The 26,304-nt window shown below is 43.1% G+C and overlaps 1 protein-coding gene across 2 annotated transcripts in view; it reads right to left on the reverse strand.

Annotated features, from left to right (window-relative positions):
- SHANK2 (SH3 and multiple ankyrin repeat domains 2) overlaps positions 1 to 20,767 on the reverse strand; it is a 638,838-nt gene extending 618,071 nt beyond the window's left edge. Inside the window, exon 1 of one of the 2 annotated variants that reach the window (XM_054026918.1) lies at positions 20,424 to 20,767. The gene's annotated coding sequence lies outside the window, so the exon portion shown is untranslated. Of the gene's footprint in view, positions 1 to 18,139; positions 18,238 to 20,423 lie in introns of those variants that run through there. The other variant, XM_054026919.1, reaches the window with a different exon arrangement.
- Positions 20,768 to 26,304: the final 5,537 nt, after the last annotated feature.

Consider the following 26,304-nt stretch of genomic DNA (forward strand, 5'->3'; position numbering starts at 1 on the left):
GATATAATTTACAATGGAACACTGTAATTGTAATCATTGCTACCACTGACATTTACAATAGTATTCAACTGTGGAATGCCGTTCAGCAAATGAGATCTAGGAAACTGCAGAAGGGTTAAAAAGTGTCTCCTGATAACAGAGAAAGTGGATGTGTATGCTCTGGATAAGACTACAGCTAAGAGCCAGGTTTGTTTTTCAGTTGCCATAACAAATTACATGAAACCTTATCTGTCAAATGAAATTTTGGTTGTAGTATCTTTTTGGGAGCAGTCTCAATAAAACCACAGTATCATTTGATTTGATAGAATTAAAGGTCAGCAGAATTTCTCTTTTCCATGCTTCTTTGAGCTGCAGCTTTGCTACATAAGCTCAACTGTATTATGTAATAATGATCTACATTAATAATGCCTGGTTTTGGGATGGTTGCCATAACTGTAGTTGTCAGAGATGGTGGATCCATTTCTAATCTTTAAAAGATTGCCATTGTTGCACTGAGAGAAAAGAGACTGTTCTTATGTTAGATAATTGAATCAGTTTTTAATCACACTGCTTTATTTTCACTGTTTCTGTCTGCCATTTATCAAAAGATTGAAAAGTACTGTCTTTTGAACTGCTATGTTCTGTTCTCATGATAGTAACTGTAGACTTCAGCAACTGGTGTTACGAAGAACTGAGATCAAATTAAAGAAGTCATCTGGAATCCTGAAGAATATGATCAATGGTTGAGAACACCCAATTCTGATACAAGATTAGAAGTGATTATGCATATTTAAATGGCATTTCAGGTGGAAGATAAATATTTAGAAAAAATAACCTTAAACAGACATGTGTGCTTTTCAGAATGGCCCCAGGAACTGACAATACCTGCAACCTTTCCATCTTTCCTAAGATTAAACAGCTCTACCCAACAAATACAGACAAGCTATTATGCATTCAGAACATTAATTGACCAAGTCCACCTAAAAATATTTATACAATGAATATAATGAACCTATATATAGTCTGATAATTCAATATAGCTGCTGGGCATTTGCCATACCTTGGGCTTTCTGAGAGGCTAAACCAAAGGATTATACCCATAATCATTCAGTCTATTAAACCAATCAATCCATATTCAGAAATTAAGAGTGGGAAATCACATTCTAATGCTCCAAACTACCAGTTCTCTGATGCTGTGTATCTTGGCAACTAAGAGCTGTCAGATGTCACATGTTATCTTAGCAAAGTGCTTCAGTATAAAAAAAACAAACAAATCTGGTTCCCCTGTTATATGTACATGGGTAGAGTAAGGGAGAAACTCAAAGTTAACAAGATTAGTTCAGCATCCATTATCAGTATTGAAAATTAATGGAAAACATTATTGCATGGTATAGGAAAAATAGATACCCTTTATACATTCTCAGCATTGTAAACTATTTCCTGGCAAGGTTTCAGGATGCCTTTTCAGTCAGAAGTGTCAAATAAAAAGACATTTTGCGCAAATTCACTCTTATGTAAGCAGGTGTAACTGTCAATTGCAAGGGTGTTGAACCCACTTATAACCTTTTGGCCCCTTTCATACTATTTTGGAAATGACAGATGGAAATACCCAGTACACAGGAAATCCATGGAGTGGGGATATATAAAATACATAGCAACTTATTACAGCTAACAATTTATTTTATAAGTTACATCAGCTACCTAAATATAATTTGCTTCTACAGTTATGTAGCTGTTTCTCTATACACATGATGACATTCAACTCCACCATATTTATGTATTCATTTATTTAAAACAAAAATTTTTACAAATGATTTGGAATTATCAAGTCATGCACACAGCTTATGTAATCATGTTATCAAATTACTGTCCCATTCCCCAATTCCCTCTATAGCTTGTTCCATGAACTTGTTACACCTTGTTTCAAATTTGGGTGTGAGCTCTTCAGGACAGGAACAGTGTTTTCCTGTGGGCTTATACAATGCCCAGCACAATGGGGGACACCATCCTGTTTGGGGGCTCCAAATGCTATTGCAATGCTAATATGCTTATAAAGTTCAGGGAAATGCATTAAAAATGAATGATTTGGAAGATCTCTGCCTATTATTGACTCAACCCTGCAAGATTTTGAGTGCCTGCTGCATGACACATGCACCCTGAACTCCCACTGAAGTTATTGGGATATGAGGAGACTCAATGCCTTGCAGAATTGCTACAAGAACAAGAGACTTCTTTTTAAGAAATCAGTGGTTTTACATATGATAGGTATGGCTGTGGATGCAGTTTCTGCAACCTCATCCCAGCCAAGTAAGTGGCCTGATCCCAAGAGATGATGACCATCCAAAATTCCCACTAATGTCAGCAGATGTTGTGGAGCTCAGCATCTCTCAGGGGCAGGCTCACAATGAGCCTTTTACCCATGCAAGGTTCCCTACTTCAGCACTTTCAGTACCATGTACCTTATCTGGCTGTCAAAATCAGAACAGGTGCCTAGTCTGTTCTCCACAGAAGTCTGACTTTCTTAGCATCATAAGTGTGATGTCTCTTAATTTTTCTTAGCTCTGCCAAATAATTTTGATGGCCCTTTTTGTCTTTCTGAAATATCCACTAGTAGATCACAGTTTCCTTGAACTTCTTCTTTATAGTGGATTAATATTATTTCAATATTTTTATTATACTTTGGATTGATTTTGAATTTTCTGAATTTGAGGCTAGTTTTGCGAATTGTGGTAGGTCATAAGACACAGGTAATTGTTTTTGTTCTCCAAGTGGATAAGTGCACAAGCCCTTCTGAAACGGGCTTCAAAATTCACTTTCTACAGACATGAGTTCTGTGACACTGAATCACTCAAATGTTTGCAGAAAATTAACACAAAGGGTGTGAAAATGACTGAAACAAATTCACTTAAAAATCTGAATGGATATTCACAGAATTTTATGCATTATTCACCAAGCTCCAGCAACTGGTATTAAAGAAAAAATAATATTTGGGTGGAACTGCAGTACCAGTGGCTTAGAATTATTCATGCCAAATTAAATATCCAATTCTAATCATCACCGTTACAGTTACCAGATTTATATTGCTCAGCAATATGATACATTTGACAGGTAAATATTGCAACACTTTGATGCAGTAGCTGAAACATTCCATGTTTAGTTTCTTACGGGAGCAAAAGGCCTTTATAATGTTGCCTTTTGAAGTGACATGTCACAACCAAGAAGCATGCCTATGACATGCCGTTCACTTCACTGAAATGCCTGCCACATGCCATTAAAGGCTGCTACCCCCTCTTGCATTCTGTATAATTAATTTCCATTCTGTTGCATTAGTTTGCACATGGTGTTTCTGAAAGAGTTACTTAGAATGAGAATCATCATCAATATTACATGTCTCCAATGTTTTTTAACCCAAGTTGTTATTATTTATTTATTGAGTGTTTGGTACTTCACAAAAAATGAGAAGAGAATGTTCCTGACCCAACTAGCTCAGTTTACGGTCTAGTTCAGAGACACACAAAACACATAATACAAGTTGTTTGCTAATTTTTCTTAATAAATTTAAAGCCTTAAAAAAAAAAACTCAGTGTGTGTGAGGAGATATAACTGAACTGAGGTTTATGTGCTGGATAATAATTTCATGGATGGATTAATTGAACTTAAAACTCAGTGGAAATACTCTGATGTACAGTGAACCAGATCAAGGGGGGTTGAAAAAATGTTAAAAGAAGGAAACATTCCTATCTGGTAATGCTAGAGATAGTATGCTTAGATACTACATTGGCAGGCGCCAATTTTCTATCACATTCAATATTATGCTTGTCTACATAAAAATATAAAGTATAAATAGACCATAGAGAGCAATCACTAACTTTTCTACAGATAATTAGGAGAGGAGAGTTATATATACTGTGACTAGCTGTCAAGATTCTCCTGTAGCCATCCATTGGTGGCAAGTGTTGGAACCCTGCAACAGAAAACCAAAGACAAACTGCAAGAATTTGAACTCATGGAGTTTTGCCCTCCTGGACGAATGTCTGGCCCTGTATCTGGAAATAAACAAGTTTCATTATAATCCTTTAAACTTTAGTCCATTACAATGGACAGGAGAGGAAGTAATGCCAAACAAACAAATTATTGTGACAATAAATAGACTATACCAGGTAACTTATTGTGTCTGTTTTTTTAAAGGTTAAACTAAAACTTTTTCCCCTCCCAAATCTCACCTCAAAACAAAATATACAAAAAGTTTTACTTCAGAAATTTATTTTTAAAAAGGCTTATGCATGATAAAAGAAAAAATAACCACCTGACATAACATTAGTAATGTATATTGATATTTGGATTCAAGAACATAATCACGATGCCTTGATCTAGCAGAAAACAAAGACACACCCTGAAAAGTAAAAAAAATTTCTGCAGGGTGTAAGCTACCACATTCCCATGACATAGTCATGTGGAAGTTAAAGTTAACACAGTCTCATTTGACGGTATCTGAAAAACAAGGTGTTACCAGGACAACATGAGAATGGAGAAAAGGATAGAGGAGGAAAAAGGAGAAAATAAGTAATTGTAGAAGATGTATGATTTTTATCTGACTGAATCTGTAGAGCTATAAAACAGCTCAAAGACTTAGCCATATCTTATAACCATATATACCAAACTGGAAGGAGAGAGAAATCTGCCACCTCGGGTATTTGAGACAGTCTATTCCAAATAGCATTTTAAAAACATTTCAGAATGCCTCCTCTTGGCATAAATCAGTATGATTCTGAGAGCCAAATCCACAGCTGGTGTAAATCAGTGACATCAGTGGAGCTGCACCAGCTTACATCAGCTGAGAATCTGGCTCTCAGTCTAAGAAACTACTTTCATATCTTAGCAAATCCTTTTCACTGGTTCTGAAGTCGAAAAATTTCTTATTGCTTTATTCTGGGGATTCATTTTACAGATGACTGATAAGTTGAATAGCATTCATGCTGATACCAAGAATTATGCCATTTTCAAAACCTGAAAACATGATTGTAAAAGAGCAAAGGCCAGAATAGACAGCAGAATTTATCAAAAGCTAAATCTTTCTGTGATAACATTTTTAAATATTTGTTTGGTGATAATCTTTACTATCAGAGTAAACATTTAGTGATGGCAACATGCTTGCTGATTCACTCACTAAGCATATTTTTCTACTTAAATGTTTTTTCCACTGGAAGGAGAAATGTTTCATTCAGACTTGTTTTGCAGATGGTATTCCCAGCACTTTTAGAGATGTAGACTGGATAACAACTTCCCCACTGGTTGGGAAGTTGGCAGATACCACAAGATATCCAGACAAGGTTCTAATGGGCATTTGAAAAAAGCCTGTGGCCATGGTACATGCTAGTTGCCAACAACATAGGGAGGATTAGAAGTAGTTCTGGAAATTAAATTTAGATTATATGGGGAAAGGGCCATCTCTAGCACCTCTGTAGTAACTTCCTCTGAAAAGTTTCTGGTTCCATAAATAGATCCAGCTACATGGATGAAAGCAGTGGGAGGGAGAAATTTCAGAGTTACATTGCATGGAAAAGAAAATGATGTAAAGATAAGGGGCTTAAGTTCATTAGGTGTTAGGGAATTTTGGGAGGAAGGAATTCTAAATTAGGTAATTACTCAAGGGGGGGGAAAAATCTAGGCATCACTCTGGACACCTCAATCGAAACCTCAGCTCAATGCTCAACAGTGGTCAAAATAGCGAACAAAATGTTAGTATATATAAAGAATAAGATAAAAAATAATGTTACAATATACAGCTTACAATTCAAAGTGTTACACTGTAATGCAATGCCAATCTGGCATTTTAAAAATTGGTCAGTCTTGATAAAAGAGGCAAATATTATTAAATTTAAATGATTGGTGACAACTAAGCTAGTGCATTTGTAAATAATGACTGATACCCATGTCAAGTAGTTTAGTTTTAGCCATATTCACCTCAGTGAAAGAGACTTGTACATTTCTACTTGGTGGTTAAAGATGAACATGTTCTTTTCTATTGATTATATACTGTTAAGTATTATAGCTGACTCATCATAATAGAATACTAATTAAAGCTTTAAAATACACGATATGGGCTCCTCTCGGAAGACCTGATAACCTTGAGTAACTGAAACCAACATGTAGGTCATTTATTGATTTTTATTAAATCATAATTCATCTTGAAAAGTAATTAAGGCCAATACCCTATATGCAACAACTCATCGCTTATAAAAATTAAAAGAGCATACTGTACTGTGAGCTGTAATGGACTCCCAAGTTGTTTTCAAATGAATTAATTCTAGCATTCTAGATCAGATTTCCCCAGAGACAGTTTTGGGAAATTGTGACATAAAAACAATCAAATTTAAAACCTTGCTCTTTTTCTTCTAATCAGCATTTTACACAAATAATGATGTTTTCCTGCCCAGAGTATAATGTACATCTAACTTCCTCTGTTAAGATTTAAAACATGAGCTATCGAGCTCAGAGTACTGAATACCTTCAGGAAACTGATTCACACTTCATTAAAGTGTGTTAATGTACAAAGTACACCTCTACCCCGATATAACGCGACCTGATATAACGCGGTAAAGCAGCACTCCAGGGGGGCAGGGCTGCGCACTCAGGTGGATCAAAGCAAGTTCGATATAAAGCCGCGGCCAGCACATTCCTCGGCCCACGCTGCTTCCCGCTGCCCCCATTGGACCGGGACGACGAACCGCGGCGAGTGGGGGCCGCGATCGGCTGAACCTGCCGTGTCAGCAGGTAAATAAACTGGCCCGGCCCACTAGGGTGCTTACCCTGGCTAGCCGCGTTGCCGACCCCTGATCTAGACTTTGGTAAGGCATTTGATACAGTCTCGCATGATATTCTTATCGATAAACTAGGCAAATACAATTTAGATGGGGCTACTATAAGGTGGGTGCATAACTGGCTGGATAACCATACTCAGAGAGTTGTTATTAATGGTTCCCAATCCTGCTGGAAAGGCATAACAAGTGGGGTTCCGCAGGGATCTGTTTTTGGGACTGGCTCTGTTCAATATCTTCATTAATGACTTAGATATTGGCATAGAAAGTACGCTTATTAAGTTTGCGGATGATACCAAACTGGGAGGGATTGCAACTGCTTTGAAGGACAGGGTCATAATTCAAAATTATCTGGACAAATTGGAGAAATGGTCTGAGGTAAACAGGATAAAGTTTAACAAAGACAAATGCAAAGTGCTCCACTTAGGAAGGAAAAATCAGTTTCACACATACAGAATGGGAAGAGACTGTCTAAGAAGGAGTACGGCAGAAAGGGATCTAGGGGTTATAGTGGACCACAAGCTAAATATGAGTCAACAGTGTGATGCTGTTGCAAAAAAAGCAAACATGATTCTGGGATGTATTAACAGGTGTGTTGTGAGCAAGACACGAGAAGTCATTCTTCCGCTCTACTCTGCGCTGGTTAGGCCTCAGCTGGAGTATTGTGTCCAGTTCTGGGCACCGCATTTCAAGAAAGATGTGGAGAAATTGGAGAGGGTCCAGAGAAGAGCAACAAGAATGATTAAAGGTCTTGAGAACATGACCTATGAAGGAAGGCTGAAAGAATTGGGTTTGTTTAGTTTGGAAAAGAGAAGACTGAGAGGGGACATGATAGCAGTTTTCAGGTGTCTAAAAGGGTGTCATAAGAAGGAGGGAGAAAACTTGTTCACCTTAGCCTTTAAGGATAGAACAAGAAGCAATGGGCTTAAACTGCAGCAAGGGAGGTCTAGGTTGGACATTAGGAAAAAGTTCCTAACTGTCAGGGTGGTTAAACACTGGAATAAATTGCCTAGGGAGGTTGTGGAATCTCCATCTCTGGAGATATTTAAGAGTAGGTTAGATAAATGTCTATCAGGGATGGTCTAGACAGTATTTGGTCCTGCCATGTGGGCAGGGGACTGGACTCTATGACCTCTCGAGGTCCCTTCCAGTCCTAGAATCTATGAATCCTGTCTTCCAACAGTGACTATTCCAGGTGCTTCAGAGGGAACGAACAGAACAGGGAATCATCGAGTGATCCATCCCCTGTCATCCACACCCAGTTTCTGGTGAACAGAGGCTAGGGACACTCAGAGCATGGTGTTGCATCACTGCCCATCCTGGCTAATAGCTATTGATGGACCTAACTTCCATGAACTTATCTAGCTCTTTTTTGAGCCGTTATAATTTTTTAGCCTTCACAACATCCCTGGCAAAAAGTTCCACGGGTGACTGCACTGTGTGAAGAAATACTTCCTTTTGTTTGTTTTAAACTTGCTGCCTATTAATATCATTGGGTGACCCCTGGTTCTTGTGTTAAGTGAAGGGGTAAATAACATTTCCTTATTCATTTTCTCCACACCAGTCAAGATTTTATAAGCCTCTATCATATCCCTTCTTAGTCATCTCTTTTCAAAGCTGAAAAGTCCCAGTCTTTTTAATTTCTCCTCATCTGGAATCTGTTCCATACCCCTAATCATTTTTGTTGCCCTTCTCTGAACCTTTTCCAATTCCAATATATCTTTTTTGAGATGGGGTGACTAGAATTGCATGCAGTATTCAAGATGTGGGCATATCATGGATTTATATAGTAAAAGTGGAGGAGCTTGGTTTGCCAGACTAATCAGCTAAGCCAATACTGACAACCTATATGAAAAGGCTGCAAAACACCATGCCTCTGGACTGCATCAACATGCAGAAAGCCTTATAAGCCAATCACTGTCAAAGCCAATTTTAGAAGAACTTAATGAGGCTGTTAAGAATGCTGGAAATACAACTCCGTTTATGTGAACCAACATGGCTGTTGCATCATGCTTAAATAGAAAGTAAGAGATACCACACACTACAAACTGGAGTCCAATGTTAAGTGCATTGTCACTTATTAATCCTGAAGTTGGACACTGGTTTTGAACAAGACTGGCAAATGCTCGCTATCTTTCTGAAAAAAATCTCCTGTTCTTCTTTTTGTAGAAGCATGCAGTGCAACAGTGAAAAACTCAGCAGCTGAAAAAGTGAAGAACTCTCTCATCATATTCAAAATATGTGCATACATGGCTGATGAATGCACCAATGCAAATAGGCATCAAGTATTACGTCATTGCGTATGTTATCTTGATGTCCGTGGTAGGCCAGTAGATGCATTCTAGATGTACAGGTTATAGAAGACACATCAGCTGCATCTATGACATCTTAGAAGAGTTAAATGCTTGTAAATTGAACCCTAAACAGATGGCTGCTTTTGCATTTGATGGAGCTACAAACTTCTCTAGAAGACATAGTGGAGTACAAGCTTTGCTCAGAGAAAAGTGTAACCCTAATCTCTCCTATACACACTACAGAGGCCATCTACTCCAGCTAGTCCTAGTACAAGCTGCAGAATCTTCAAAAGACATTAAAAAGCCATAAATTTAATGGCTTTTTATACTCTTTTTTTCAGCAAGAGTCCAAAAGGACTGAATGTCTTGGAAACAAATAGAAGATACACTGGGATTGAAGTTGAAATTAGTCCAACCTGGGAAAACCTGCTGGCTTTCTCATGAGCGATTCTTGGAGGTTGTCTTAATATTACTGCGGCCGTTATTACTGGCTTTGGAAAGTATCCACCAAGATAGGACAGATCTAAGCACTGAGGCTGGTGGACTACTTTTGTTACTAAGTTCAGAGAAGACTATCACAATTCTCTCTCTTGTAAGTCTACTGTTGAAACCACTTGGGTCATTAAACAATGTCATCCAGGCATTTGCTCCAACAGTAGTAGATCTTTGTCCAGCAGTAAAAACTACCCTTGGATCTATCAGAGATATCCATTGAAAATGTACTGGAAGAAGCAAAGACTTCAGTCCAGAAGTTGACTAATGAAGATACTTATACTGAATCCTTAAGTGAAGAGGACAAGAAGTGTTTGTTAAGCCAGCTGAAAAAGTACACAGACTTGATTCTTACAAAATTACAATAGAGATTTCTGGATTCTACTCAACCTCCACATAGATTTTACAGATGCCTGTCTTATAAAACACCTATAGTTGAGTGGAGTGAGGCACTACCAGCAACAGGACTACTATGTGATCAGGACAGAATAGAGAATTTTGAACACAGAGTGGAATAGCATATGAAGAACAAATGAAAATTTAACTTCAACCTCTTTATCATCACTAGTGGTTCGACCCAATCTTTGTACTATGTTTCCTGGGATGAAAGAAGTAGGAATTCATCTCTTGCTACTCCCAGTTACAACAGCTACAGTTGAACATTCTTTTTCCTCATTGAATAGAATTTTGTGTTCTGAAAGAAGTCACCTTCTGCCTGATCATGAGCATATCATGAAGGACTGGAAGCACCGGACGCATAAGGAGACACCAAGGAGTGCAAAACTACAACAAGAAACCAAGAAGGATGTAGATATAGTGCTTCATAGTAGGCTTAAGCAGCCAACTTTAATTTGTGTGATGATTTTAAAACATGAATTAAATCTAATAAAATGGTTGTGAAACATTTTTCAGTTTTTACTCTGGCACCATACAGCCCCTCTTCACCTTTGGTCTCAACCCTCATTGGCCCTTACTGCCCCTCCCCCCAAATATTCCAACACTCCCCCTAATTTCAATTCCTGAGTAAACACTGATTAAAGAGTTCCTTTACAGCAGCTCTAAAGCATGTTGGGACAACATGGGCTCCAGGAGCAGCAACAGACTGCCTGATGGCCTCCTCCTTTTACTTTATCTGAGTGGAGCCTGGACACAGGTGAGAATCCAACCCATTAAGTTAAATGGAATTACGCTGGAGATGAAGTCAGCTGACTCTGACTGAATGAAAAATTTCCAAGCATTATAGCGGTCAACAAACCAGTCAAAAATAACAATAAAAGATCCAGGGACACAAAATTTAATGAAGCAGTGGGATCTGAAGCTGCTTTAAGACCTTTATATGAAGAAGTCTAGCATCAAAAACTAACAATTTACGGTGTATCACAATTGTTAAAATTAGCCCCATCTTAAAATAAGATTGACAAGAGCGGAGCACAATCCTGTCATTACAAAGGCATTTCTCTACTATCAGTACCAGGTGCCACAAGTACTCCTGTTCTCTTAGTACCAGACAAAATAGTCTTCTAAACTCACACGAGTCTTTAATCACAGGTTACATTGTACCTGAAAGTTAGTGTGGAATCAGAGTGTGATGCAGTGCCACTTCCACACTCAACACAACATGACAAATTCAAAGACTGGTTCGTATTTCTGACTTAACAAAAAGTCTTTAAAGGAAAGGAATATCTCCTAAGAGGATGCAAGTAGTCACCTATCGATTACACGTAACTCAGCATCCCATATCTCTAGCTTCAGCACAGTGTAAGTTGATTTTTTGAGAGCTTCCATAACGTTAGCAAAGAAACTAAACACATTATCAAATGGCAGCACAATTCAAACTGGAATTGAGAAGAGCAAATCAAAAAGGCATAACAGATGTAGCTGAATCTTTAAATCTCCCACAGAGTGATGAGCATAGGGATTGAGTTTTCATTGGATAGTGCTCCTTCCTCTAGGAGTTTTAAATGCATAGTATTTGAAAGCATTTTAAGTCATGCTTTCCTTCCCCTTCACTTTGGTCCTTTTTTGGTTGATTATTTTTCTTTTAGATATCCTACCTTATTTCAGGTGATTCAGGCATCCCTCAATACTCAAGACCCTTCCTGATATGTGACTTTGCTGTCTTGCAAGATGTGTGCCTGGCTGTGACTGACATGAGGCAATATTTCTCCTGAGATAGATTTTTGTCCTTTTTGTCCCCTTTATCTTTACCTCTCCCCTTCTCTATCTGTCTCCTTTTCCCTCTCCTAATTCATCCTATTTTCCTTCACTTCTCCTTTCCCTCTCAACTGAGCTCTTCTTACCCGTCTTCACCACATAATCTTGTCCATTCTCTCCATTATTCCCTCCTGAGGAACAATCTAGCCATTATTCTGGGCTGTATTCCTGCCCCTTTAATGCCAATCCTATAGCATAAAAGAGCCAGAAAGCAAATCTGATCATGTGGGAATTCCCACAGTGCAGGGGAAGTTCAAGAGTCATAGAGCCAACACAGCAGAGCCTACATAGCCCAGCACCCAGAAAAAAAGGCCTACGGCAAGAGTGGACATTCTGGGATATGTAGTGGGGGCCAGAATGCACTGTAATCCAGCTATTCTGCACTGTAGGCTGGTCCCTTGGGCAGCTTTGCAATTAAGTATAAAATCAGCCTTTGTGGCTACTCTACCTTAGTACAGGGTCCACACTAGCCTCTGCCAACCCTAGAATTGCAGAGGGGTTGTAAAGGTAAAATATCATTTAGCAAACCCTCTAATTAAATAGGTTGGTTAATATCACACAAAGAATGAATTTGACAATAACTGCCAACCCTAATTTCAGATTGTGTACATTTTCACAGCTCCATTGACCTCAAGCTGAAGTTTTGCACCCCAGTATCGGAAGGGTGCAAACATAAAGGAGGGAGATACAATATTTAGTGGTTGAGGGGGGTTAAATAAAAGTAATGGGTACCATACATAAATTAATGGCGATATCCTATGTCCTAGAACTGGAAGGAACCTTGAAAGGTCAGCAAGTCCAGCCCCCTGCCTTCACTAGCAGGACCATGTACTGATTTTGCCCCAGATCCCTAAGTGGCCTCCTCACTTAGGATTGAACTCATAACCCTGGGTTTAGCAGGCCAATGCGCAAACCACTGAGCTATCCCTCCCCGCATATGGTTTATTGCCAGCCCTTAATAAATAAAATTATAATAAGGATGAAATTAATTTAAGGACATATGCTTAAGAGTGAGTTCTATTAATTACATGGAATAGCATCCCAATGGAAGTGTCATTGCTTAAGTCTATTTCTGTTATTTTATTTGAAAATGATAATAAAATTTTTCTCATTCTCTGAACATTCAATAAAGATTTAGGTTACAGTGTAACATAGATGAATAGTGGTTCTTTTTATAATCAGGATAAAGATAATGAAGTGTATTCTCCATTGTACTCTGGTCTGTCCAGCTCTCCATGTGTCATTTTTAATAGTTTTCAGTTTTTTTTTTAAATAGTTTGATGTGGCCTTAATGTTGAACATAAAAAAAAAAAATCACCATTTAACTACAGTGTTTCTGTGGGTTCTCTTTCAAAATGAATCCAGTTAGAGTAAATATCCCTTGTGTGTAATCAGAAGGACTTTATTTCCAAAAACATATTGTTGCAATGCCTTGCCGTGCTGATATACAATAAGGGTCTTCCAGTATTTCCATTTCAAATCTGAAATTGTGGGAAGTACTACCTAAGCCATGAAACTTATGCACACAAGGACTCATCAAAAGAGTACACACCCTTAGCCCAAAATGTTGACCACTGATGTAAAGTATTTGAAGTGACTAAATACAGTCATTTAACATGTGTATCAACTAGCAACTTAAAAAAATCAGTTCCACATTTTTAGATTTCAATTTTTGTGCTTAAGTATTAGAAATCACATTGATATGACAGTCAGTCTGAGGTAAGATCTGAATATTATTGTGTGTCCAAGTGCCTCTGGCACTATACCTCTTGTGGCTCCAAGGAAACCATCAGTCCATTTTGTCAATAATCTGAATACCAGCAAGTCAAGAATCTTAGACCTTCACAGGATAGATATGTTAGATCCTAACACGGCAAGTGCCTAGATGATATTATAAGTGTTATAGGTAGATGGATTACATAGAATATGAGTTATGTAAAAGTCCTGAACTATGTTCATAGACTTATTGATGTCCAAAGAAAATTAGACAAAATAAAGTGATTACTTATTTCTCTATCCAGCATGGTGTGTGATATAGCTTCTATGAGTACTTAACAACCCATAATCTTGAATATCAAAGTGTATATGCTGCTCTAACAAATAAAAGGTCATTGTTGCCTTAAGGTTTTAAATACACATGTATTTGATCGTGCAAGTGTGAAAATGAACGCTGAGAGAGAACAACAATGCATTTTTATTCAGAATCCACTAAGGTGAAAAAAATGCTGAGGGGAAACAGGTACTTTAGCCTGGTGTGCAGGTATAACACTGTGCCCAATATACAGCATGAGACAGTGGGTAACTGGCCCTGATCTTAGGCTAGGTCTACATTACCCGCCTGAATCGGCGGGTAGAAATCGACCTCTCTGGGATCGATTTATCGCGTCCCATCGGGACGCGACAATCGATCCCCTAATCGACGCTCTTACTCCACCAGCGGAGGTGGGAGTAAGCGCCGTCGACAGGAAGCCGCGGAGGTCGATTTTGCCGCGGTCCTCACAGCGGGGTAAGTCAGCTGCGATATGTCGAATTCAGCTACGCTATTCACGTAGCTGAATTTGCGTATCTTAAATCGACTCCCCCCTGTAGTGTAGATGTAGCCTTAGTCTCTACCATGTGCAGTTCTGAAGCATGCTTGTGTGAACCACTGCACTTAGTACTTGAAGTAACTGAAAACCCCTACACATGGCAGCTACATACATCATTTGTACATACTGGATTGCATATATGCCCTATACACATCTTCATGCTTGACCATGCACATCTCATTATAGGCACAGAGGTATGTTCACATTGCTGAGCATAATGCACATCTCCATACTCTGTGAAAGCCTCTCTGCACAGGAGCTGAGCAAATGCTGAAGAGTGACCATTAACATATGGGCTCTCTGCACTTCTTTCAACAGCAACACTTTTTATTTAATGTAGAAAAATAGAAGGTAACAAGTGTTGGATTTTTTGGCACATTAATTTTAAAAAGCCTTTATTTTTAAATGAAATTTTACAGACTATTCATTCATAATTTGGATGTTACACTTGCTATATCTCAGATACCACTGTATGGCCACCTTTTTTAAGTTATATTTTAATGTCAACCTGTGTAGCCCTTTTGGTACTTTTTAAATTGAAAAGGTAAAAAATGTACAAATATCTTTAATTTTTAAAATAGTTACACATCAATATTTATATATTCATATGATAATAATACTGTCATAGTCTTGCATCACGAGGCTTCTTAAAGGTTCTGTTACAGGGACTATATCTTCCATGGTTAAAAATCTATTTCTACATTCTATTGGGCAAAGAGGTATTATTTTTAAAATTACATCATAATGATTTTTCTTGTTACCATAAAACACACATACACACACACACACACAAACTAGTCAGCCACCATTATTGACGTGATTAACATAAGCAAACAAACCCTAGGAAATTTACAGCCAATGCTGAGACTTTGTTCTAAACTTGTTCAGCCTAGACCCTACAAAGCTATTCAAATAATGGTGAAACAACACACACTCCAAATGCTGCACAGCAGCAAAAGTTCAAATGGCGTTTCAAACTTAACTTTGATCTTAAATATGACCCATAAGATCACTAGTGTTGTATCTCTGTGTGTTTGAACTGACTTCATATTCATATTAAAATAGTTCTTTTACCTTCCCACTCCCCCAAGGAAGACATATTTATAATCTACTATATAAAAAGTCTACCTAAGAAATGACATTTTCATTGCTACTCAGAAACACACAGCACTAATTATTAATCACTAGTGCTCCAAGCTCAACAATGCATAAGATTTATGTTTTTATTTACAGTACAATTCACATCTTGTTTTCAAAGACTGTGAGCATTTCAGTCCTTCTACTTTATGTCCCTAATCCTACAACTGATTCTGCATAGGTAGATCCCTGAGACTGCACAGAGACCCACTAACTTGATATGTACACAGCCTAGTATAATGGGGCCATACTCCTGTTTATATGTGATGCTGATAAACAGCAGGGGCCAGAAATCAGCCCCAGGTCTCTAATATGATTGATGTCTCCTCCAGTAGTGATGCTACTGTTTTGAATGAGTGGGCCAAACATAGGTACTTAGATATGTTGCCGCTAATCAACAGACCACACTCCCCTCCAGAGCTATGACTAGAACCCAAGATTCTTGATTCCTAATATTTCTCTGCCATCTGGCAAATAATTGTGTAACCCAGTGGTTCTCAACCAGAGGCCTGGGGTCCCCAAAGGAGCCGCGAGCAGGTTTCAGGCATGGCCAGCATTAGTCTGGCTAGGGCCCAGGGCAGAAAGCCAAAGTGCTGCCACATGGGACTGCAGCCTGGGGCATCAAGCCCCACCACCTGGGACTGAAGCCAAAGCCTGAGCAACTTAGCTTCATGGTGCCCCCTGTGGTATGGGATCCCAGGCAACTGTCCTGCTTGCTATCCCCCAACACTGGTCCCGGCTTTTATATTCAGAAAAACAATTGTTTTGCCATAGCTGGGCCATGGAGTTTTAATAACATGGTGAGGGGACCTCAGAAAGAAAAAGAACCCCAGTGTAACCCACTCAGTGCCGGCTCCAGGCACCAACGCAGCAAACAGGTGCTTGGGGCAGCCAACAGAGAGGGATGGCCCGTCTGGCTCTTCAGTGGCAATCCGGCGGCGGGTCCCTCAGTCTCTCTCAGAGGGAAGGACCTGCCGCCAAATTGCCATCGAAGAATGAAGCGGTGGCAGTAGAGCTGCCACCGAAGTGCCACCTGCGGCAGAAATGCTGGAGCCGGGCCCTGAACCCACTAGCAAAGTACGAGTCACATCCCCATCCCGTGGCTGGTCCATATCGAGTATAACAGCTTACTTCTGCTGCCAGTTACTCTTTGAGCTCAAGTAATAAAGATCTGTGCTGTGGCTCCAAAGGCCTTGGGTTCCAACTCTGCTGCTAACCAGCTGCCAGAGGCTCCATGTGTCCTATATTTCTTCCTTCTAATTTTTGCAAAAATCAATAGGGCTGTGCCCACTGATGACCAGTACTTAACCTGAAATTTTGGAATTGATCAAATCTGGCATTCAAAAGTTATCCCATTACATCAAGATGTTGAAATACCATCAAGTTGAACATAAGGTCTTGCAAGCTCAGACAATAATCTGTATGCACAAAAGAGATGAAATACGGTTACACAGGCAACATTAACTCTGACATTTCCTGATTTTTGAGGGCTTGATTTTGCAACCTTAATGTTCTTTTAATATAGCTCTTTGTATGAAATACATATACTACTATTAATTAAATAATAATAGCCATTAAAAAAAATTTGAAAGTGTTATAGTAAAAGAAAATCTGACTGGCAGATACCCTATTTGAAAGAGGTCAGATTTGTTTTATTTTATTTGTTTGTTTGTAAAACTAAAGACCACTTGTATTGTTTTCATACACTATTTTTAAATCCAATGGAAACCATTTATTTAAAAAACAAACAAACATTCCTCTGCTGTATTTGCAATATAAGCAATACAGCATTATGCTGAAATATACGAACCTGGAAGAGACATTGATTCAAAAATGACCATAAACACATTTGAAACTGACTGTTTCCATTGTCCAAACTGAAAAATGCACAAAGTAAACAGCATAGAGTGTGGAAAGTAAATTAGATTTTTAAAGTTCTTTTGGCTTTAATGTATCTCAGGTGCTCTTTGTAAGACAGGCAGGGAAATTAATTTCTTTAAAAAAAGATTTTTAATATGACAGTGTTCTTTCTAAAGTTAATGACATGCAAATTATTATGCATATATTTACATTTTTATTAGGATAAGATTGATAAGCTAGAGAAAAGAGCAACAATCACGGTACACTGTTTAGCACTGAAGTTTCAGGTCTGATAGAGATTTGAACAACCTAATGTGGGAAACCTGCAAAAGGCAGAAATAAATACTGAAGGCCACTCACCGCTCCTATCCTTGTCAAAGATTCAATACTAACTAGGTTGCAAATGTTATTAGTTTTTGTAAAAACTGTAGTTTGATAGGAAATGCACATAAATTACACTGTAGCTCTGACTAAGGAGCTCCATTTACAGGAGGAAAAGACTTTTGAAACACTCATCATCAGACACTCCAGTGTCATTCTGTCCCATCCACAAAAGCAACAAAAAGCAAAATCTGCCACTGAAACTGAAGCAGGAAGCTTGATATGGCACCATCACATTGCAATGACTTACATAATTCACTTGCCCCTCTTCGGAATGCTCTTCACCTGTCTGCAAAGGTGACATAACTTCCTCCTCCCACCTCTACCCCTTGCAACTCCTTTGTGCAAAGAAACAACTGCCATGAACACACCTTACCTGGGATACATCTTAAATCCTCAGGGTAGTAGTTCAGGGGAGTCAGTGCAAGGAGGTAAAAAGGTATTTATGAAAAGCAAACTGCTCAGGGAGTACACTGTGACCTCCAGTTGCACAGCGAGAGAGAGCAATGAGCCTAAGCCAGGATCTCAGCCAGCCAGCCCAGACTCCGCCCCCGACTAAGCTCACACAGCACAGCCAAGTAAAAGACAGGAGGGAGATGGAGGGATGAAGTCAAGAGAGGAGTGGAACTATTTCTGAAGTGGGAGCAGGGAGGATGTCGCCTATGGGGGAGTGAGAGGTGGATAATGCCTCTGGGGAAGGAGACAAGGGGAGGAAACAGAAGGGTTTAGGGGCATAAGATGAAGGGAGAGAGAAAAAGAAAGGATAATGCTGGAGGAACAAAGACAGAAGTTGGGACCGAGAGAGAGAAGATGGGAAAACCTCTACCTAGAGCAGGGGTGGGCAAACTACAGACCGCAGGCCGGATCTGGCCCGTGAGCCATTTAAGATGGCCCGTGAGCTCCCGCTGGGGAGCAGGGTCTAGGGCTTGCCCACTCTGGCTCTCCAGCTCAATCCATGTTGTAATTCCTCCTTTCCTCTCATTCTCTATATATTTTTCTCCCATTCATTTCACTTCTGTCTTCTCACCTCCTCAGTCACTTGTAAAGAAGATGTGGCTCATTAATATATTCCTCTCCACCTTGCACACACTCCTGTCCCCAAAGCTCTACCAGACCCACTTGACACAAATTCCCACATAGCTCTTGAACCCAGCTCTCTACCACACTCTGACTTCACCTATCCACCGTACTGCTCAGTCCATAAGTTTTCCCAGCCTACACTCTTCACTGTTCTTGAACTTCGCAAGCCCTCAAAATGTGTCTTCCACCATCCCCTTCAGCTCACAATCCCTAAATTTTACCTAATACTGTCCATGTCCCACAAACACACACAAATATGTCACCAGCTCTCCTCTTATTTGCAACAGAGGGTAGGAATGTGTTTCCAAGGCAAATTCCAGCATCTTCCCCTGCTAGCCAAATTCCTGATCTCATTCTGGATCCCTAGACTGTTGGGCCGAATTCTGCTCTCACTTACCACTCATCTAGGTAGTCTAACTAAGTAACTCCATTAAATTCAAGAGTTACTCAGGACTGACAACTGTGTAACTAAGAGTGGAATTTGGCCCTGCTTCCATTTTTTTCTCTCAAGAACAAAAACCCAGCTGCAAGCTTATTTTTCTAATGTTACTGCCCAATGAATGACTGACTTTGAAGCTCCCACGACCTAGCCTTAGTTTGTCACAGTAGTTGCATAACTCTTTCTCGGTGCAATGTGCAACAACTGGGCTGCAAAGGTCAGTTTCACTGTCCACTTAAACCGGCGCCACCTGGCGTTGCATTGTCCCAGCGCAAAAACTGCACGTTCAGCGCTGCTCCTCTCGGCAGGCAGGGCATTTCACGAGTCCCTCTCTCAGACTCATTCCGGTTTATAATTCTACTACATTTAATCTTCAGTGGGGCGGGTAATCATCAAATGCAGACACTGATACTGAAGTAGGAGAGTTGGTTAGATCTCTGACAAATCAGATCAGTGTCTTAGTTTTCAGCCCTGCATAGCATGGCTAGGCAGGAATTCCGGGTGCTGCTTACATTGAAGGGGTTCCAGATGACGTTTATATACGTCTGTGCAGTTATGCTGGTAAGGCAGAGAAGTGCTGTGGCACCTGATACCCACTCCCCTTTTGTGCAAACATCCTGCTTCAATAGCCCTTACAAAGCGGATGATTTTCAGCAAAATCGGCGAAAGAGGGGTGTGAAAAAAAGCGGCGACAGAGGGGTGTGAACGCTTTTGCCCCCTTTACCTGCAGGCTGTAGCAATGACTAGTAGAGCTTCTGCACACCACGCAGGTTGAACAGATTTAGAGCCGGGAATTAATACCCGCTATAATGAATTAATTCATTTATACATTTTACAAAGGCAAGAGCCACACCCATTTCTTACTTGTATCAGTTCCAAGGTCACTAGCTGCCGCCCATCACACGGAAACAGATCAATGGTTGACCCAAACTGTGTGAAGCAATTCATCGCACAGACGCTTATAGTGAAGAAAGAGCCGTGCCGCTTGAAGTTTCACAGCGGGCAAGCGGCTGCACAAATACAAGGCACAGGAGCTAGAGGGCTTTGGTTCCCCTTCCAGCCCCCAGCAGTGTTTGCTCTGCCCTGGGGAAAGAGACCCCAGCCCGCCTTTCCCTACTGCCCGGGGGAAGCACACACTTACCTGTTGTCGGCACGCCCCGGCGCTGCTCACCACCCCCGCGGGCTGGTGGGTTTGCTCCCTTCTCCGCGGCGTTTGTAATCCGGCATGTTGGTAACTGAGGAGACGCTAAAGTTGTGGGGGGAAAGGAAGGCGTGTCTCCGGCTGGCGAAGCGCTTCCCAACTTCCAGGGAGCGGCGGGCAGCGGGACTGGACGCTGCACACACACACTCAGCAAATGGATGTAATGTGGCAAGCGAGGAGCGGCTTCCGTCTCCGTGCCCCCTGGAGAGCAGAGAGCTCTGCTCCCGCCTCACTTCGCGCAGCTAACCCCGGGCACAGGGGGAGCCTGTTAACAGCCGCCCTTTCCCTCAGGCCCGCGGCACAGAGCTACTCACTTCACCACCCCCCGCGCCACTGAAAGGACTTGCGAGGCGGAGGCAGCGACTGGCTGAGAGTCTCCTCACTGCCTGACACCGGACAGGTGGGCGAGCCCCTGCCATGGCCCCCGGGCCGAGCTTTGCAACTCGGCGGGCACAAGTTGGGGGTAGGAGGAAGCCTCCCTCCAGGGGAGGTGGGGTCTACTAGCATGTACAGTGCCCCCCGCCCCCCAACTCGCCGGTTCTGGCTGGACGTTCATATTCCAGCAGGTTTTGTGGCAGAGCAAGAATTTTGAGTCACTAGATTAAAAACACAAACTACACCGACATCTGCAGAAACACCGCCCTAAAGAGCAACCCGGCCCTTAATTGGGGGGAATTGACTTAGGGGGCAGTTCCTATGCCTGTTGACCCATCTAGGGATGGGGCAGGGGTTGTGGTTACACCAGGACCTAACTCTCTATCAGGGGTCTCCTGAGATACCAGGAGGTGTGCAGGAGAGGAGAGTGTTCGCTGTCCTGTACCTTCCCAGGAGGATAACCCGTGGCCCTTGTGTTTGTGCTCTCAGGAGCCAGCAGTATCCCTATGGACTCCCCTTAAGCAGCACCCAGCTCCTGGTCACACCAAGCACAGTACCAAGAGTCTGGACCCCCTAGCTTGGTGGGTGCCCTGGGGAAGCCCTGCATTTGGTGGGCAGGGACAGTGCACTGTATCACAACAAAAAGGTAGAGTTAAGATCACAGGGGTGGCATCTGAGGTATCTTATTCTTAACTCTTCCTTTCCTGGGTTTCAGAGGTTAAAGTTTAACCACTCTCCGGAAGTACAGGAGGCACCACTGGGAAATTTCTCATTGTATTATCAAAGTTTGGGGGCATTTAATTTCCTTGTTATGTTTTCTATAAACAATTTCTCAGCATCTCTGTGCACCACAGCCCAGCTCTCCACCTGCACTGACTCTGGTTCCTTGGCAGTGATTTCCCAACCACAGACTGCACTGGCCACATGTTAGTCCCTTCACTGCCTCTGCATGGTTTCTTTGTATCCCATCTCTGCCTGTCCAACACAGCCTGGTTTTTCCTCTTCAGCTCTCCCCACCATGGAGAGGCAAGTACTGGCACAGGCCCCACAGGTTGAGGAGCTGGGGAGAGAATGCAGGGGCTGGCATGAACACAGAGGGCACATTTTTGAAGGGGGACTTATTGGGGGGGGACACAGAGATAAAGCAACCCCCAAATCCCTCACTGCACAGTTCTGACCACCTCCTTTTCATTGCACTCTTCAGTGCACTGTTCCAACACTGCCATCTCCCTCATCATTGCTCTGACCCCGGTATTTCTTCCATCTGCTCAGAGACTCTAACACTGCTCCCTCCTCTATCATTCCTGCCATCATGTCCTCTGTCCTGACCACCCTGCTGCTCCAAGACCCCCGCCTCCTGCACACGCGCACACACACACCCCAGCTCCACCCTCCCACTTACTACTCTATGCCCCTTTTAAAGTTGGAGGCTCTATGGGGGCAGGGGAAGGTAGTGGGATTGTGAAGAGTGTATGCACCAGCTGGAGGCAAAAAGGGGGACGACAGTAGAGATGCAGAGTTCCTGCTCTAAATCTAGGCCTAGTTTGTGGCTCTACACATCCATTTGTGGTGTAGGAAGTTTCAAGAGATGTTGTGACAATCTGTACCTCTATGTTTACCCCTTTTTATAGGATTATGATAAATCTTGTACAAAGTACGTCTTGTGAAAAACTCATAATTTGTTGATCATTATTGTCCTGGTAAAATATGTGTGGCAATATTGTATGTAAAGTTATAAGATTCTACTGTGTGATATTACTAAAAGCAGCCACAAACCAGTTCCTCAGAGAAAAGGCTAGTCAACACCTCAGCCAGGGGTCAACAAAATCAAATGGAACATCACTTGGTTAAGTGACCATTCTTTGGCAGGAAAAAGGGTGTGAGAAAGACATTTACATCTTGGCAAAGAAACAGCTGGAGGTTCCGTCCCCACAGACTTTCTGTCTCCTGAAGCCCAGCTGGAGAGGACTCTCAAAGAAAAGGAAAAGTATAAGAATGTGAAACATATCCCTGTGGCCCACGCAGCTTCCCGCAGCTCCCATTGGCTGGAACGGCGAACCGCGGCCACTGGGAGCTTGGACAGCCATGCCTGCAGATAATCAATGTAAACAGTCTCACGGCCCACCAGTGGATTGCCCTGATGGGTCGCGTGCAGCTGCAAGCCGCAGGTTGACCACCACTGGTCCAGAATATACTCTGGGTAATGTCACAGGTGTGCAGTACCGGGTTTACCATGGTGCCAGGCCCAGCCTCCAAAGGGGCCCCGGCCCAGCCCGCTCTGCTTGGGCTGCAGTAAGGTCCTGCCAGCTCTTCTTCGCCCCCCACCCTCTGCTCTCTCCTGTGGGGGCAGAAGCTTGGTCCTGCCGGCTCCTGCTGCAGGGCAGGCTCCGCTCGCACCCACCAGCAGCCAAGCTTTCCCCCCCTCCTCTTCCCCTAAGCGCGCCACATTCCCACCCCTCCCCCTCCCAGCGCTTCCCCTGTCTCCGAACAGCTGTTAGTTGGCACGAGGAAGGGTGAGGAGTGGGGCCGCAGCGCACTCGGGGGAGGAGGCGGAGAAGAGGTGGAGGCAGGGCCTTGGGGAAGGGGGTGAAATTGGGGCAGGGGGGAGCAAAGGTGGGGCCCCCGCACTCCTCTACACATACCCCCTCCAGCCTCCTGCTGTGAGCCACTCAAGGCAGGGGGCTGGGAGCACCCCAACAACCCCAGCACACACCCCCAGCCCCCTGCTCTGACTCCTGCACCCCTCTCACACATCCCCATGACCCCAGCCTAGACTCCTGCACTGCCCCCCCCACTTCCCCACCTCCACCCTGAGCACCAAATGGGAGCTACCCCAGGTAAGCGCACTCCACACCCCAACCTCCGGCCCCAACCCTGAGCCCCCTCCCTCACCCTAACTCCTGGACAGACCCTGCACCCCAACTCCCCAGCCTGTTCCTGCACCCTAACTCCCTCCCAGACCCTGCACCCCCAGCCCTGAGCTCCCTCCTGCACGCTAAGTCCTGGCCAGATCCCGCACCTCAATGAATTTTTACATTTTTTAAATAAAGCGCTCTCATCCAAAGCACTTTACAATAGTTAGCTAATGGTACAAACAATATTTGGAAAGATCATTAAGTGGTCTGCCAAAGCCCCCAGCAATTTTCAAGTGGTCTGTGGAAAAATAAGTTAGACTACAAGAACAATCAAGGTACCTCACTTTATTTTCATCTACTTGCTATTATTTATAGGAGGAGGATGAAGAAAAAAAGAATGAAAAATGGGGGTGGAGGGGAGATAAGAGAGAATGTTCTTTTTCTTGGCTGGGTCCCAAGGAGGGGCCCACTAGCTAAATCCGCCATGGGGTTGACCCCTCCCCCATAGCTCCCCACGCCACAGCCAGGAGCTGATCCCCCACTCCCCGAGCTCTGCATGCCGCTGCCAGGACAGGGGCTGACCCCTCCCTCATCCCAGCTCCCCACACCACTGCCAGGAGCTGGGGCTGACGCCCTCCCCACACTGCTGCCAGGGGCTGGGGCTGGCCCCTAACTGCCCCAACCTCCATTCTGGCTGGGACTGAACCCCCAAGCTCCGATGCCTGACACCTCGCATCTCCACCCTCCCACACACACGTTCCTCTACACCCCGCTAGGGGGGCGTACCGGACTTTTTTTGTAAACTGGGCATTTGTTCATTTACTCTTGCCAACTTGCCAGTTGGCAAGAGCAAATGGGATAAATACCTGTTTTTGTCAAAAAAGTCAGGATGGCCGGGACAGAGCTTAAAAAGGGATGTATGGTCACCCTATCTCCAGGCAAGTGGGTCCTGAGGGAGTCCGGCCAGGGTCGGGGCAGACCCTGGCCTGGCTAATCGCGCCACTCCCAAGAAGCCAGAGTGATTCCCTGCCCTGGCATTGGACCAGCCCTGGCCACGCTGCCAGCTCAGCCTGGCAGATGCTGTCACCGTCCAGCAGGGCCGGTGAGTGTGGCCAGGGAGAGGGTCTCTGGAGGTGTGTGTGGGGCTGCTGGCCAGTGGGGAGTCTCTTGGGGGGTGGGGGAGGTCTGTATTTTGAGATGCTGGGCAGTGGGGGGTCTGAGTGGAGTGCTGTGTAGTTGCGGTGGTGGGCTGTGGGGAAGTGCATTGGGCAGTGTAGGGGGGTGCTGGGCAGGGGTGGTGGTGTGCAGGCCTCTGTGCATTTGTGGTGGAGGGTCTACATGGGGGACTGCTGGGCATAGCATAGGGAGTCAGGGGCTGTGTGGCACAGCATGGGCACACCCCCCGAGGCGAAGGGGCACGCTGGCAGCACAGGGCTGGGCAGGCCAGTGTGCATCTGGCAACTGCCGGTTTGTATACTGTGCCCTTGTTCTGGGCTGGGTGAACCGGGGCCGATCCCACCATGCTATGCCCCACTGCCCCTGGCTGGCCCCTTGCTCTGGGGACCGACCTCCTCATGCCGTGCTCTTTTGCCCACATGGGGGCCCACAAAAGGTTAATCTGGCCATGCAGATGTGAAGTAGCCCATTCATCTCAATGAAATCTATTTAACTGAATGAAAATACTTCAATGATCATATGCAGTGTTGGTGTAGCCATGCTGGTCATAGGATGTCAGAGAGACAAAGTGGGTGAGGTAATACCTTTTATTGAACCAACTTCTGGTGGTGAGGGAGACAAGCTTCTGAGCTTACACAGAGCTGAAGAAGAACTCTTGAAAGCTTGAAAGCTTGTCTCTTTCACCAAAAGAAGATGGTCCAGTAAAATATATTACCTCACCCACCTTCTCTCTCTGATATCCTGAGACTAACTCAGCTACAACACTACAAATACCCTAATGAGATATATAACATAAAACAATAGTTCTGAGGTGTGTGAACTGCTCCATTCATATCAGTGGGTGCTCTGATTCCTCACTTCCTCAGGCATTTAGTATCACCAGCTCACAAATGAAGGGTAGGGAGAGGAGCTCAGACCCCTCACTAAGGGACAACACCCTCACCCCCAGATCCGAACACACATGCAAGGGCACAGACCCCCTCAGAGGAGCAGATCCCCCAGATCCAGGCCTACACACTGGGAGCAAGGAGAGGGGCTTAGAGTGCCCCCAAAACTCCTCCTCTCCCTCTGCCACTCACCCCCATGTCCCCCTCTCAACCTCCAACCCACCACTGCCCCTCCCTCAAATCCCCTAGCTCAACCCCCTCCAATCCCTCACCCTCAAATCCCCTGGCCCAAGATACCACAATCCCTCACCCTCTTCTTATTCCTCTCCCTTACCACTATGACAATCAGGGTCCAGACATCCCAAGAGGAGAACAGGGGGCGTTATCGCCTCAAAATAAGTAATTGAATCAACTGGTTGCGTACAATGTTATTGTGCATAAAATATGTCAAATAAGGTCTTTTTATGAAAGCTTGTAATGTTCTGAATTTGGTGATCTTTATGAGATATGTATACAGACTGTGATTAT

The sequence above is a fragment of the Malaclemys terrapin genome, chromosome 4 (genome assembly GCF_027887155.1).
Source record: "Malaclemys terrapin pileata isolate rMalTer1 chromosome 4, rMalTer1.hap1, whole genome shotgun sequence".
In the NCBI taxonomy this organism is placed as follows: domain Eukaryota; kingdom Metazoa; phylum Chordata; order Testudines; family Emydidae; genus Malaclemys; species Malaclemys terrapin.